Source organism: Balaenoptera physalus (genome assembly GCF_965194825.1).
Source record: "Balaenoptera physalus genome assembly, chromosome: 3".
NCBI classification, from domain to species: domain Eukaryota; kingdom Metazoa; phylum Chordata; class Mammalia; order Artiodactyla; family Balaenopteridae; genus Balaenoptera; species Balaenoptera physalus.
The window spans coordinates 55,437,496-55,451,489 of NC_138890.1; the positions used below are offsets into that span (position 1 = coordinate 55,437,496).

The 13,994-nt window shown below is 37.1% G+C and overlaps 1 long non-coding RNA gene across 1 annotated transcript in view; it reads right to left on the reverse strand.

Annotated features, from left to right (window-relative positions):
• Positions 1-717: 717 nt before the first annotated feature.
• LOC309657226 overlaps positions 718-13,994 on the reverse strand; it is a 37,821-nt gene continuing 24,544 nt past the window's right edge. Inside the window, exon 2 of the long non-coding RNA XR_014261723.1 lies at positions 718-1,780. This is a non-coding gene — a long non-coding RNA (uncharacterized lncRNA). The remainder of the gene's footprint in view (positions 1,781-13,994) is intronic.

The window sequence follows — 13,994 nt, forward strand, 5'->3', positions numbered from 1 at the left end:
TTCTTTTTAGAAAAAACAGTAAACTTGTGATTTCTTTTATGCTGGGATTCAAGTCTTAGATAATGGGTCTAGAACTGAAGACCGCAGTGGGTTAGAATCATTAGTGTGGGTCATTTTATTCACTGCTGACTGGATTCAATTTTGTCCCTTGGTTTGCTAGTTTCTTATTTGGATATATTTCTGATGTCATTAAAACTTGTAAGAGTGATTGTGTCAATAGCTTGAAGTCCTTTAATGTAGGGGAGTTTAAATTTTTGAATACTTAAAAATAACTTGTGAAATAGATTCTTGGGTCTCATTTTTTGAGATTCTGATTTCATAGGTCCTGGTAAGTCCCAGACTTCACTTTTTTTCTAATTTTCTCCCTTGCTCATTATCTTCTTACTACAAAGACACTCCTGTTATTCCTCATTCATCAAAGTAGTTTCTGTCTCAAGGTCTTATACTGAAAACCATGAGGTTACACTGATATTTGTAATTCCAATTCACATTACAGGTTTCATTTGAATCCCTTCCTGTTTTTCCATATTTGTATTTTCCTTCTTCAACAGTGAGAAATTTGGCTTCCATTATCCTTAATATATTTGGTTATTTGTTTAATCCCCTGAAATTGTAGGCTAATTCCTTAACCCCATGGTCTGCTTTCTCATCTGGAATCCCTCCTTGTACAATCCCAACTCTGCTGGATAACCTTCCCAGTGCCCTCTGGTAATGGTGTTTTGTTTTTTGTTTTTTTTAACATCTTTATTGGAGTATAATTGCTTTACAATGCTGTGTTAGTTTCTGCTTTATAACAAAGTGAATCAGTTATACATATACATATGTTCCCATATCTCTTCCCTCTTGCCTCTCCCTCCCTCCCACCCTCCCTCTCCCAACCCTCTAGGTGGTCACAAAGCACCGAGCTGATCTCCCTGTGCTATGCGGCTGCTTCCCACTAGCTATCTATTTTACGTTTGGTAGTGTATATATGTCCATGCCACTCTCTCACTTCGTCACAGCTTACCCTTCCCCCTCCCCATATCCTCAAGTCCATTCTCTAGTAGGTCTGTATCTTTATTCCCATCTTACCACTAGGTTCTTCATGACCTTTTTTTTTTTCCCTTAGATTCCATATATATGTGTTAGCTTACTGTATTTGTTTTTCTCTTTCTGACTTACTTCACTCTGTATGACAGACTCTAACTCCATCCACCTCACTACAAATAACTCAATTTCATTTCCTTTTATGGCTGAGTAATATTCCATTGTATATATGTGCCACATTTTCTTTATCCATTCATCCAATGATGGACACTTAGGTTGCTTCCATGTCCTGGCTATTGTAAATAGAGCTGCAATGAACATCATGGTACATGACTCTTTTTGAATTATGGTTTTCCCAGGGTATATGCCCTGTAGTGGGATTGCTGAGTCATATGGTAGTTCTATTTTTAGTTTTTTTTTTTTTTTTTTTTTTAGAAGTTCTTTTTAAATGTTTTGTTTTTAGAAATTCACGTTCTTTTATTTATTTATTTATGACTGTGTTGGGTCTTCGTTTCTGCGCGAGGGCTTTCTCTAGTTGTGGCAAGTGGGGACCACTCTTCATCGCGGCGCGCGGGCCTCTCACCATCGCGGCCTCTCTTGTTGCGGAGCACAGGCTCCAGACGCGCAGGCTCAGTAATTGTGGCTCACGGGCCCAGCTGCTCCGCGGCATGCGGGATCCTCCCAGACCAGGGCTCGAACCCGCGTCCCCTGCATCGGCAGGCAGACTCTCAACCACTGCGCCACCAGGGAAGCCCTATTTTTAGTTTTTTAAGGAACTTCCATACTGTTCTCCATGGTGGCTGTATCAATTTACAGGTAATCATGTTTTTTGACTGAATTGGAAGGAAGGAAAAAAGGAAAGAAGGAAGGAAATGACTTCAGCTTTTAAAATGAAATTATAAAAATTACCTATTTTCAGAATAGGTTTTAGGATTAGCAATGAAGAGCTTTATACTTTTACTGTAAACTAATATTCAATGGCTATTTGTACCCTAAAACCTAATATAGTCTTCATTGAACAAATATATAGACTGAAATGAATAATAAAATATACCCCAAATTTAGTAGAGCCAAAAACACTAGACTGGTGTCTAGTCCTAAATATACTGTCAGTTCACTAAGAATTTGAGCAACTACTTTACTTTATTCATTCACTCATTCAAGAAATACAATTTAAACACCTTTTGTGTTCCAGAAACTATCCTAAGATCTAAGGATATAAGAATTGACATGATTGACTTGGTCCCTGCCATCATAATGCTTGTGATCTGGCTCAGAAGACAAACACCTAACAAGCAGTAACAATAAAGGAGGCCACAGGCTTTGTTACAGATGTAGAGAGTTTTGAGAGTGCATTATGGGAGTGCTGAGCTGCATCTGAAGGAGTGGTCGAGAAGACTTCCTGGAAAACATGACAGTTCAGCTATAACCTCATGATGAGTAGGTGTTAGCAAGTTGAAGAGGAGGGGGAGAAGGGTATTTTGGGCAGAAGGAGCACAGTGTGGGAAAGTGAGAGAGAGCATGTTGTCTTTGTGAAATTAAATGAAATTTGATGTGGTGGGTGCAAAAATAGTGGCAGGCGTGGAAGAGATGTGGTGGGAGAGGTTATCGGGATCTTGTGAGTCTGTTATGAGCCTTGGGCATTATTTAGAGTGTGATGAGAAATTGCTGCAGAATGTAACACAGGAGTGGTGTATTTAGGTCTTTAGAAGCATTGCTCTGGCCTCTCAGCTGAGGAGGGGGTACAGGTTAGAGCAGGAGGGAAAGTGTGGAGGCAAAGCAAGAGCTCAGATGCAACCAGTCATGCAGGGGAGAGATGGTGAAGGCGTGGCCCGGGCAGAGATTGTGGGGCTGGATGGAAGTGGATATCAGTGAGAGCTATTTAGAGATGAACTCAACAGAAAGGATGCTCAGATCTCTGGTGTCGGCAATGCTGTTCCCTGAACTAGGGGACATGACTAGACGAGTCGGTTGGAGTTGGAAGGAGGAGGAGGAGGAGATGAGAAGCTCGCTTTCGCAGTTGTAAAATGAGAAGGTTAGACTCCCAGCAATAAAATTATGTGATCATCTTGTTTGTCTTAGTGTGGCCAGAGGCAGAGCAATTTGAGGGCTGTGGAGGGATTCTCTAAATATCTCCCTCTTTCTCCTGTTGTCCAGGCATCTAACCAACCTAGCTTTTAGTTACCAATTAAGCTCAGGGAACAGAAAATGTTTGTATTGCTTAATATTTAAATCGAAACAAAAGAAAAGGAGTGGGATGCTGGCATAAGCTGGTAAATATGATAGCTTTCATAAGCATGAAGTAAAACAGAATTTATCATTCCACATTTTATAACTTGGATGATTTTAGATCTTCTGTGGCCAGGCTGACTTTATTGTCCTATAATTCTCAATTCTGTGCGTTTTTTCTTAGCTTGAGCAACCCTCCCGGTAGCTTATGACTTTACAGTTGCTATGTGGAGTCGTTATACACAGATGGCTTTTAGGAGGGGAGTCAATTTGGTAGGCATTTTCCTTGATTACGATGCCTTCTCTCTGCACTGATTGTTAAAGATTCTTGCATGTCAAATGGTGAAAATGTTTCTAGGGTCTTGAAAAAGGAAGGAACATTGCATTTGGTGGATGATCTGTGTATGATTATACTCTGATGAAAGGCTGCCTGGTTCCTTTAATTTATTCAGATAAATTTTTATAAACACTGGTAAAACCAGACCAACATGAGGCACCAAAGGGAAAAGACTGAGCAGAACTTGCCATAGAGAGTAGATATTGATTTGAACATATAATTACATCCACCTTGTTATATGGTTTCACTTTCGTCTCCTGCAACCTTGCAGATAAGTACAAAAATCTTACCAGATATATCTCGTACCCATTTTTTAAAGTACATTCAACTCTTCTTCCAGGAGAACACGGATTGAAAAAGAAATAAATACTTTTTTTATTTGAAGCCAGTTTTATTTCTTTTCTTATATTACTTTTAAATCAACTTTTTATTGCACCTTTGATACGAGTTTATTATAGAGATATCAGAAAATAGAAGCCAATGTTTTTCACCTAAATTTGTCTTCGTCTGAGGAAAGGCCTGATCCCTATGAATGACCTTTGAGTCCAGAGCTGCAGAAGATAAAATAGACACCGTTGACTGGCCTGGGTGTTTTACATTCAGAGATTTTTTGATGTATAACAGAAAAGCCATGTCAGTATCCCTGTGTGGACTTTTCATGAGGCTTAAGAAAACAGAGCTAGGTGATAATGGGTGTCTTCTCCAGTTTTTTTTTACCAGCTGTAATAAGTGGACTTTGCTGCCAAATTCTGAGAACCTGGAGCAAAGCAGAATGCATTCTTGTTTGAAGAAATCTCCTTCCCAAGGTCTAAGAAGCATACTGCCAATGATTGAGCATTTACTGTGTGTCAGATGTTATGCTAAGTATTTCACATGTACTGTATTTAATTCTCATGGAAAGCCCACAAGGTAGGTATTACTCCCTCTTTAACAAGATGGAAATTCCAGTACAGAAAAATGAACTTGTTCCAGATCACAAAGCTTGTCCTCTTGACCATAAGACTAAGTCGTTTCTCATTTTCCCTCTCCCTTGCTCTACTCTTCTCTCCAGCATGAGCATGGGTCCATCTCATCTAAATTAGAATAGGCATTTCTTGCAAATCAAAACTACAATGAGATATCATCTCACACCGGTCAGAATGGCCATCATCAAAAAATCTACAAACAATAAATGCTGGAGAGGGTGTGGAGAAAAGGGAACCCTCTTGCACTGTTGGTGGGAATGTAAATTGATACAGCCACTATGGAGAACAGTATGGAGGTTCCTTAAAAAACTAAAAATAGAACTACCATATGACCCAGCAATCCCACTACTGGGCATATACCCTGAGAAAACCATAATTCAAAAAGAGTCATGTACCAAAATGTTCATTGCAGCTCTATTTACAATAGCCAGGACATGGAAGCAACCTAAGTGTCCATCAACAGATGAATGGATAAAGAAGGTATGGCACATATACACAATGAAATATTACTCAGCCATAAAAATAAATGAAATTGAGTTATTTGTAGTGAGGTGGATGGACCTAGAGTCTGTCATACAGAGTGAAGTAACTCAGAAAGAGAAAAACAAATACCTTATGCTAACACATATATATGGAATCTAAGAAAAAAAAAAAAGGGTCATGAAGAACCTAGAGGCAAGATGGGAATAAAGAAACAGACCTACTAGAAAATGGACTTGAGGATATGGGGAGAGGGAAGGGTAAGCTGTGACGAAGTGAGAGAGTGACATGGACGTATATACATTACCAAATGTAAAATAGATAGCTAGTGGGAAGAAGCCGCATAGCACAGGGAGATCAGCTCTGTGCTTTGTGACCACCTAGAGGGGTGGGATAGGGAGGGTGGGAGGGAGGGAGATGCTAGAGGGAAGAGATATGAGAACATATGCATATGTGTAACTGATTCACTTTGTTATAAAGCAGACACTAACACACCATTGTAAAGCAATTATACTGCAATAAAGATGTTTAAAAAAAAAAAGGCATTTCTTCAGGTTTCAGTGAAAAATAGCTGAGATGAAAAGGCGTCTACTTCCTGAACACCTAGACATCAACATTGAGAGATCCAGCTGTTGAGGGAATCATGGTGGCGGGGAAGGGATGAAATGCTCCATCTCTGCTGTACCTGAGGCTGAGCCATATGAGGGATCCAATCTGGAGGAGACTGCTCATTTTGGCTCTCTGTCCAAACACTCTATGCTGTGCTCTGATAACAAATCCTCCTGTTGCCACTTGCTCTGCAGTGTGATTCCACTTCAAGGGCACAATTTCTACAAAGCTGTTCTCCATGTCCCTCCTCGCAAATCTATGTCTTGGAAGGGGACACATATACCCTTTCATCTACACTTTGCTGTACACGTTGTCCTTCCTCCAAATCTTGTTTAAATCTTGGAGATCATATTTATTCACCTGTCTTTTAATTTTGAGTTTTTGCTAATGAGCGACTCTTTTTTTTCCCCATTTGTTAAATATTGCATGTTAAAATAATTGTTTTCAGTCTATTTTCTGTTTCCCAGTTAGTTTCTTATAGAAATCCATTTTTTTTCTTTTGCTCTTATATTATTTCCTCGATGGCTTGATAACTTATGACAATTACAGAATGCCTTGGAAAAGTGAAAGTATAATGATTATAATATCATGCACTTATACCACATACTTTTATATTTTATATTTTGTGAAACTTTTTTTTGTGTGTATGTTTTTTAATATCTTTATTGGAGTATAATTGCTTTACAATGTTGTGTTAGTTTCTGTTGTACAACAAAATGAATCAGCTATATGTATACATATATTCCCATATTCCCTCCCTCTTGAGCCTCTCTCCCATCCTCCCTATCCCAACTCTCTAGGTCATCACAGAACATCAAGCTGATCTCCATGTGCTATGCTGCTGCTTCCCACTAGCTGTCTATTTTACATTTGGTAGTGTATATATGTCAGTACTACTCTCACTTCGTCCCAGCTTCCCTTTCCCCCAGCCCAATATCCTCAAGTCCATTCTCTATGTCTGCGTCTTTATTCCTGCCCTGCTACTAGGTTCACCAGTAACATTTTTTTCTAGATTCCATATATATGCGTTAGCATATGGTATTCATTTTTTTCTTTCTGACTTACTTCACTCTGTATGACAGACTGTAGGTCCATCCACCTCACTACAAACAACTCAGTTTCTTTTTATGGCTGAATAATATTCCATTGTATATATGTGTCACATCTTCTTTATCCATTCATCTGTCGATGGATATTTAGGTTGCTTCCATGTCCTGGCTATTGTAAATAGTGCTGCAATGAACATTTTGGTACATGACTCTTTTTGAATTATGGTTTTCTCAGGGTATATGCCCAGTAGTGGGATTGCTGGGTCATATGGTAGTTCTATTTTTAGTTTTTTAAGGAACTTTCATACTGTTCTCCATAGTGGCTGTATCAATTTACATTCCCACCAACAGTGCAGGAGGGCTCTCTTTTCAGCACGCCCTCTCCAGCATTTATTGTTTGTAGATATTTTGATGATAGCCATTCTGACCGGTATGAGGTGATACCTCATTGTAGTTTTGATTTGCATTTCTTTAATAATTAGTGATGTTGAACATCTTTTCATGTGTCTCTTGGCCAATCTGTATGTCTTCTTTGGTGAAATGTCTATTTAGGTCTTCTGCTCATTTTTTAATTGGGTTGTTTGTTTTTTTGATATTGAGCTCTATGAGCTGTTTTTATATTTTGGAGATTAATCCTTTGTCCATTGTTTCATTTGCAAATATTTTCTCCCATTCTGAGCGTTGTGTTTTTTTTTGTCTTATTTATGGTTTCCTTTGCTGTGCAAAAGCTTTTAATTTCATTAAGTCCCATTTGTTTATTTTTGTTTTTATTTCCATTTCTCTAGGAGGTGGGTCAAAAAGGATCTTGCTGTGATTTATGTCATAGAGTGTTCTGCCTATGTTTTCCTCTAAGAGTTTTATAGTGTCTGGTCTTACATTTAAGTCTTTAATCCATTTGGAGTTTATTTTTATGTATGGTGTTAGGTAGTGTTTTAATTTCATTCTTTTACATGTAGCTGTCCAGTTTTCACAGCACTACTTATTGAAGAGGCTATCTTTTCTCCATTGTATGTTCTTGCATACTATGTTGTAAATTAGGTGACCATATATGCGTGGGCTTATCTCTGGGCTTGCTATCCTGTTCCATTGATCTATATTTCTGTTTTTGTGCAGTACCATACTGTCTTGATTACTGTAGCTCTGTAGTATAGTCTGAAGTCAGGGAGCCTGATTCCTCCAGCTCCGTTTTTCTTTCTCAAGATTGCTTTGGCTATTTGGGATCTTCTCTGTTTCCATACAAATTGTAAATTTTTTTAATTCTAATTTTGTGAAGAATGCCATTGGTAGTTTGATAGGGATTGCATTGAATCTGTAGATTGCTTTGGGTAATATAGTCATTTTCACAATATTGATTCTTCCAAACAAAGAACATGGTATATTTCTCCATCTGTTTGTGTCATCTTTGATTTCTTTCATCAGTGTTTTATAGTTTTCTGAGTACAAGTCTTTTGCCTCCTTATGTAGGTTTATTCCTAGGTATTTCATTCTTTTTATTGCAATGGTAAATAGGATTATTTCCTTAATTTCTCCTTCTGATTTTTTGCTGTTAGTGTATAGGAATGCCAGAGATTTCTGTGCATTAATTCTGTATCCTGCAACCTTACCAAATTCATTGATTACTTCTACTAGTTCTCTGGTGGCATCTTTAGGATTTTCTATGTATAGTATCATGTCATCTGCAAACAATGACCGTTTTACTTCTTCTTTTCCAATTTGGATTCCTTTTATTTCTTTTCTTCTCTGATTGGCGTGGCTAGGCCTTCCAAAACTATGTTGAATAGGAGTGGCAAGAGTGGACATCCTTGTCTTGTTCCTGATCTTAGTGGAAATGCTTTCAGTTTTCCATCATTGAGTATGATGTTTGCTGTGGGTTTGTCATATATGGCATTTATTATGTTGAGGTAGGTTCCCCCATGACCATTTTCTTGAGAGTTTTTATCATAAATGAGTGGTAAATTTTGTCAAAAGCTTTTGTTGCATCTATTGAGATTATCATATGGTTTTTATTCCTTAATTTGTTAATATGGTATATCACATTGATTGATTTTCATATATTGAAGAATCCTTGTGTTTCTGGGATAAATCCCATTTGATCATGGTGTATGCTCCTTTTGATATGTTGGATTCTGTTTGCTAGTATTTTGTTCAGGATGATATTGGTCTATAATTTTCTTTTTTTGTGATATCTTTTTCTGGTTTTTGTATCAGGGTGATGGTGACTTTGTAGCCCGAATCTGGGAGTGTTCCTCCCTCTGCAATTTTTTGGAAGAGTTGAGAAGTATTGGTGTTAGCTCTTCTCTAAATGTTTGATAGAATTCACCTGTGAAGCCATATGGTCCTGGACTTTTGTTTGTTGGCAGATTTTAAATTACGGTTTCAATTTCATTACTTGTGATAGGTCTGTTTGTATTTTCTTATTCTTCCTGCTTCAGTCTTGGATAATTGTACCTTTCTAAGAATTTGTCCATTTCTTTATGTTTGTCCATTGTATTGACATATAGTTGTTTGTAGTAGTTTCTTATAATCCTTTGTATTTCTGTAGTGTCAGTTTTGATTTCTCCTTTTTCATTTCTAATTTTATCGATTTGCATCCTCTTCCTTTTTTTCTTGATGAGTCTGGCTAAAGGTTTATCAATTTTGTTTATTTTCTCAAAGAACCAACTTTTAGTTTTATTGATCTTTGCTATTGTTTCCTTTGTTTCTATTTCAATTATTTCTGCTCTGATCTTTATGATTTCTTTCCTTCTACTGACTTTGGGCTTTCTTTGTTCTTCTTCCTCTAGTTCCTTTAGGTGTAAAGTTAGATTGCTTATTTGAGATTTTTCTTGTTTCTTGAGGTGAGATTGAATTGCTGTACTGCTTTTGCTGTGTCCCATAGGTTTTGGGTAGTCTTGCTTTTATTGTCATTTGTTTCTGTGTATTTTTAAATTTCTTCTTTGATTTCTTCAATGATCTCTTGGTTATTTAGTAGCACACGGTTCAACCTCCATGTATTTGTGTTTTTTACAGTTTTTTTTTTGCTGTAATTGATTTCCAATCTCATAGCGTTGTGGTCAGAAAAGATGCTTGTATGATCTCAATTTTCTTAAATTTTCCAAGGCTTGGTTTGTGATCCAAGATGTGATCGATCCTGGAGAATGTTCAATGTGCACTTGAGAAGAAAGTGTATTCTGCCACTTTTGTGTACAATGTTCTATAAATATCAATTAAATCTATCTGGTTTATTGTGTCATTTAAAGTTTGTGTTTCCTTATTTATTTTCTATTTGGGTGATCTGTCCATTGGTGGAAGTGGGGTGTTAAAGACACCTACTATAATTGTGTTACTGTCAATTTCACCTTTCATGGTTGTTAGAATTTGCCTATGTGTTGAGCTGCTCCTATGTTGGGTGCATAAACATTTATAATTGTTTTATATTCTTCGTGGATGGATCCTTTGATCATTATGTAGTGTTCTTCTTTATCTCTTGTAACAGTATTCATTTTAAACTCTTTTTATCTGATATGAGTATTGCTACTCCAACTTTCTTTTGATTTCCATTTGCATGCTATATCTTTTTTCATCCCTTTACTTTCAGTCTGTATGTGTCCCTAGGTTTGATGTGGGTCTCTTGTAGACAGCATATATATGGGTCATGTTTTTTATCCATTCAGCCATTCTGTGTCTTTTCATTGGGGCATTTAATCCATTTACATTCAAGGTTATTATCGATATCTATGTTCCTATTACCATTTTCTTAATTGTTTTGGGTTTGTTTTTGTAGGTGTTTTTCTTCCTTTTTTTCCTGCCTAGAGAAGTTCCTTTAGCATTTGTTGTAAAGCTGGTTTGGTGGTGCTGAATTCTCTTAGCTTTTGTTTGTCTGAAAAGCTTTTGACTTCTCCATTGAATCTGAATGAGATCCTTGCTGGGTAGAGTAATCTTGGTTGTAGGTTTTTCTCTTTCATCACTTTAAGTATATCCTGCTACTCCCTTCTGTCCTGCAGAGTTTCTGCTGAAAAATCAGCTGATATCCTTATGGGGATTCCTTTGTATGTTATTTTTTGCTTTTCCCTTGCTGCTTTTAATATTTCTTTTTGAGTTTAATTTTTGTTAGTTTGATTAATATGTGTCTTGGTGTGTTTCTCCTTGGTTTTATCCGGTATGGGACTCTCTTTCCTGGACTTGGGTGACTATTTCCTCTCCCATGTTAGGAAAGTTTTCCACTATAATCTCTTCAAATATTTTCTTAGACCCTTTCTTTTTCTTTTTTTCTTCTGGATCCCCTATAATTTGAATGTTGTCCCAGAGGTCTCTGTGATTGCCTTCAATTCTTTTCATTCTTTTTTCTTTATTCTGCTCCTCAGCAGTTATTTCCACCATTCTGTCTTCCAACTCACTTATTCGTTCTTCTGCCTCAATTATTCTGTTACTGATTCCTTCTAGTGTATTTTTCATTTCAGTTATTATGTTGTTCATCTCTGTTTGTTTGTTCTTTAGTTCTTCTAGATCTTTGTTAAACATTTCTTGTATTTTCTGAATCCCTGCCTCCATTCTGTTTCCAAGATTCATCTTTACTATCATTACTCTGAATTTTTTTTAGGTTGATTGCCTATTTCCTCTTCATTTTTTTGGTCTTGTAGGTTTTTACCTTGCTCCTTCATCTGTGAGATATTTTTTGCTGTCTCATTTTTTTTTTTTTTTTTGATGGGTGGGATTGTGTTCCTGTCTTACTGGTTGTTTGGCCTGAGGCTTCTGGCACTGGAGTTTGTAAGCTGTTGGGTAGAACTGAGTCTTGGTGCTGAAATGAGGACCTCCAGGAGACTTCACTCCGATGAATATTCCCTGGAGTCTGAGGTTACTCATGCTGGCTATGTGACCTTGGCCAAGGCCCTTTCCCTCTCTGAGCCTCTTTTCACATCTGTATATTAGGACTAGATCAGTGTTTGTTGGACTCTCCCACCAACATAGAGCAGAGAATCATGTTCAAGTCCTCAAAGAACTTAGAGCACAGCTGGAAGTAGTCCATTAATGATTAAAATTTCTTTGAAGTCTTTGCCTTGAAAAGTAAGGTTTTTATTTAATGACTTCTATTCCATCATATATGCGTGCTTTTTTTCAGTGTAAAAGCAATATTTAAAATTAAACACCATTGAGTAAAACTGAAACCCCTGTGGCTTCCCTTCCTGTTGCCCCACATCTCAGGGTTTCTATACCTGAGTTTGAGAATAGACTAGATGATCCCAAGGATTCCTTCCAGTTCTCTGATTTTAAGATCTAAGAAAACTCTTTAAGTAAATTTGTCATTTAATGCACTGACCTCTGTCTCCAAAATGGATGTTCTCTGATGTCCAGGGAGTAGAAAAGTGTTCTGAAGGAAAAAAAATACTCACCTAAAAGGTGACTGTCATTATGATGTAAACGATCCAGTGCTAAATTTATTGACCTGATTCACAAAGGATTTTGTGATTCTCTAAACTCTCTTTGAGCTCAGTATGAATTCATTGGCCTCAGATTGAACTTGTACTTGCAAATAGTTATCAGCGTGTGGGTTTGAAGAAAAAAATAGAACTCGACATGAACATCCATACTGGAATTTAATGCAACTAAAGTTTGTTGAGGGCACTTTGTCACCCTCATTAAATGTATTGATCTTTCTGTGTCTTAAATCACCTTTCTTTGAACTCATTGGTCACTAAGGATTCCTCCAAATTAGACATGTCTTGACCTCTTTGCTCTTAGAGAGAAAGATGATTTGACAAAAATATTAAGCAGTTTGAATTCTGTTATTTTCCTAAGAAAACCTCACTAAGTTTCCAGTATACAACCAGTGAATTTAAGATGAACTCTGTTTAATTTTGTGGGGAGCAGAAGAGGTGAAAACCACCACATAGGGGCGTTTCATTTTCAAGAATCTACCTGGTCCCTCAGACACATCTCCAGAGGGTGGCAGTAAATAACAATTGTCCAAAAGCCAGGTTTCAATGAGACTCCAGTCTCTAGAATTGACTCTATTGAACTAAATTCACAAGCAACTGATGTATAAGATTATAGAATTCAATTTATTAATTTATTTTAAGAAATGTAATTTATAAGGGGGCTAAGTATGTATATCTTTTAATCAGTACATTTGTATATCACTATATAAATGTGTACAAGAAACAAAATTATTATCTGCAGTATGCTTGGTGAGTATGGGATTAGAGCAATAAATTAATTTGGATGATCTTGATAGCTTATAGGACACTAGAATAGGACAGTGTGATGCACCCATCTATAGGCTGATAGTGAGCTAGCTTCATGGACTTAGTGGATCCTTATCATAGTGGTAATGGGCATGAACTTGGCACACAGGCTGCCTGGGATTAGTCTCACTCTGAAACTTACTAGCATGATTTTGATACCTTTCTTACACTCTGGCCCTCACCTTTCTCTTCTATAAATTCTACTCTACTTCATTCTATTCTTTTTGTAGATTTTAACTTGTGGTAGAAAATCCAATCTTCCTTATATCCTGGTTTTTGGAGTGCATCTCAGTGTCACCCACCTGTAGCCACTCAAACTTCAAATTGAAATTTCACTGCCCTTCCAATTCTAAGAAAGAAAAGTTGACTGAAAGAAAACTCTTATCTCATAAAAGAGCCCAATGACCAACTTTATGAACTGTTTGACTTCTGGGAGAAAAGTGAAGCCTTAGTTCCCCATTTCTTTCTAGATGGCCTCCAAATGTGATAATTACTGATAGTCAAGGTTTCATAGAGGAGGGTTGTTGGAAGGGAAAAAAAAAAACACCAATTTCAACTCAGTAACTGTTCTCAGGACCTCATTAACCTCTCTATGTTTTCCGTGGATGCTACATGACTCTGTTGGCATGCTAAATTGGAATTTTACTGGCTACTGTTCTTTTGGAGAGAAAGAAAGTTTGAGAAGGAGATAAAATTTTCAGTTCCCTCAGGTTAACTCAGCAAATCACTTACATTTGAATAAGGCAATGAAAATCATTGACAAGCAAATAAATAAACCTCCCTAAACATTCAGGAATCAAAGAAAGGCCTGCCTGCTAAGAATTATACCAAAAGGATAAAGAGCCACGGTTGAAAGTCCGTGAAAAATATTGTAATTGATTAACTTCTCTTAGGCCCAGACAATGTAGGAAAAGAGAAACAGATCATTAAAATAAAAGCCCTAATTTTCTTCATACATTCAACAGATGTATATGGAGTACATTGACCCTTGAACAACTTGAGTTTGAACTGCAGGTCCACTTATATCTGGAGTTTTTTCTCTGAATACAAACTACAGTACTACACGATTGGTTGACTC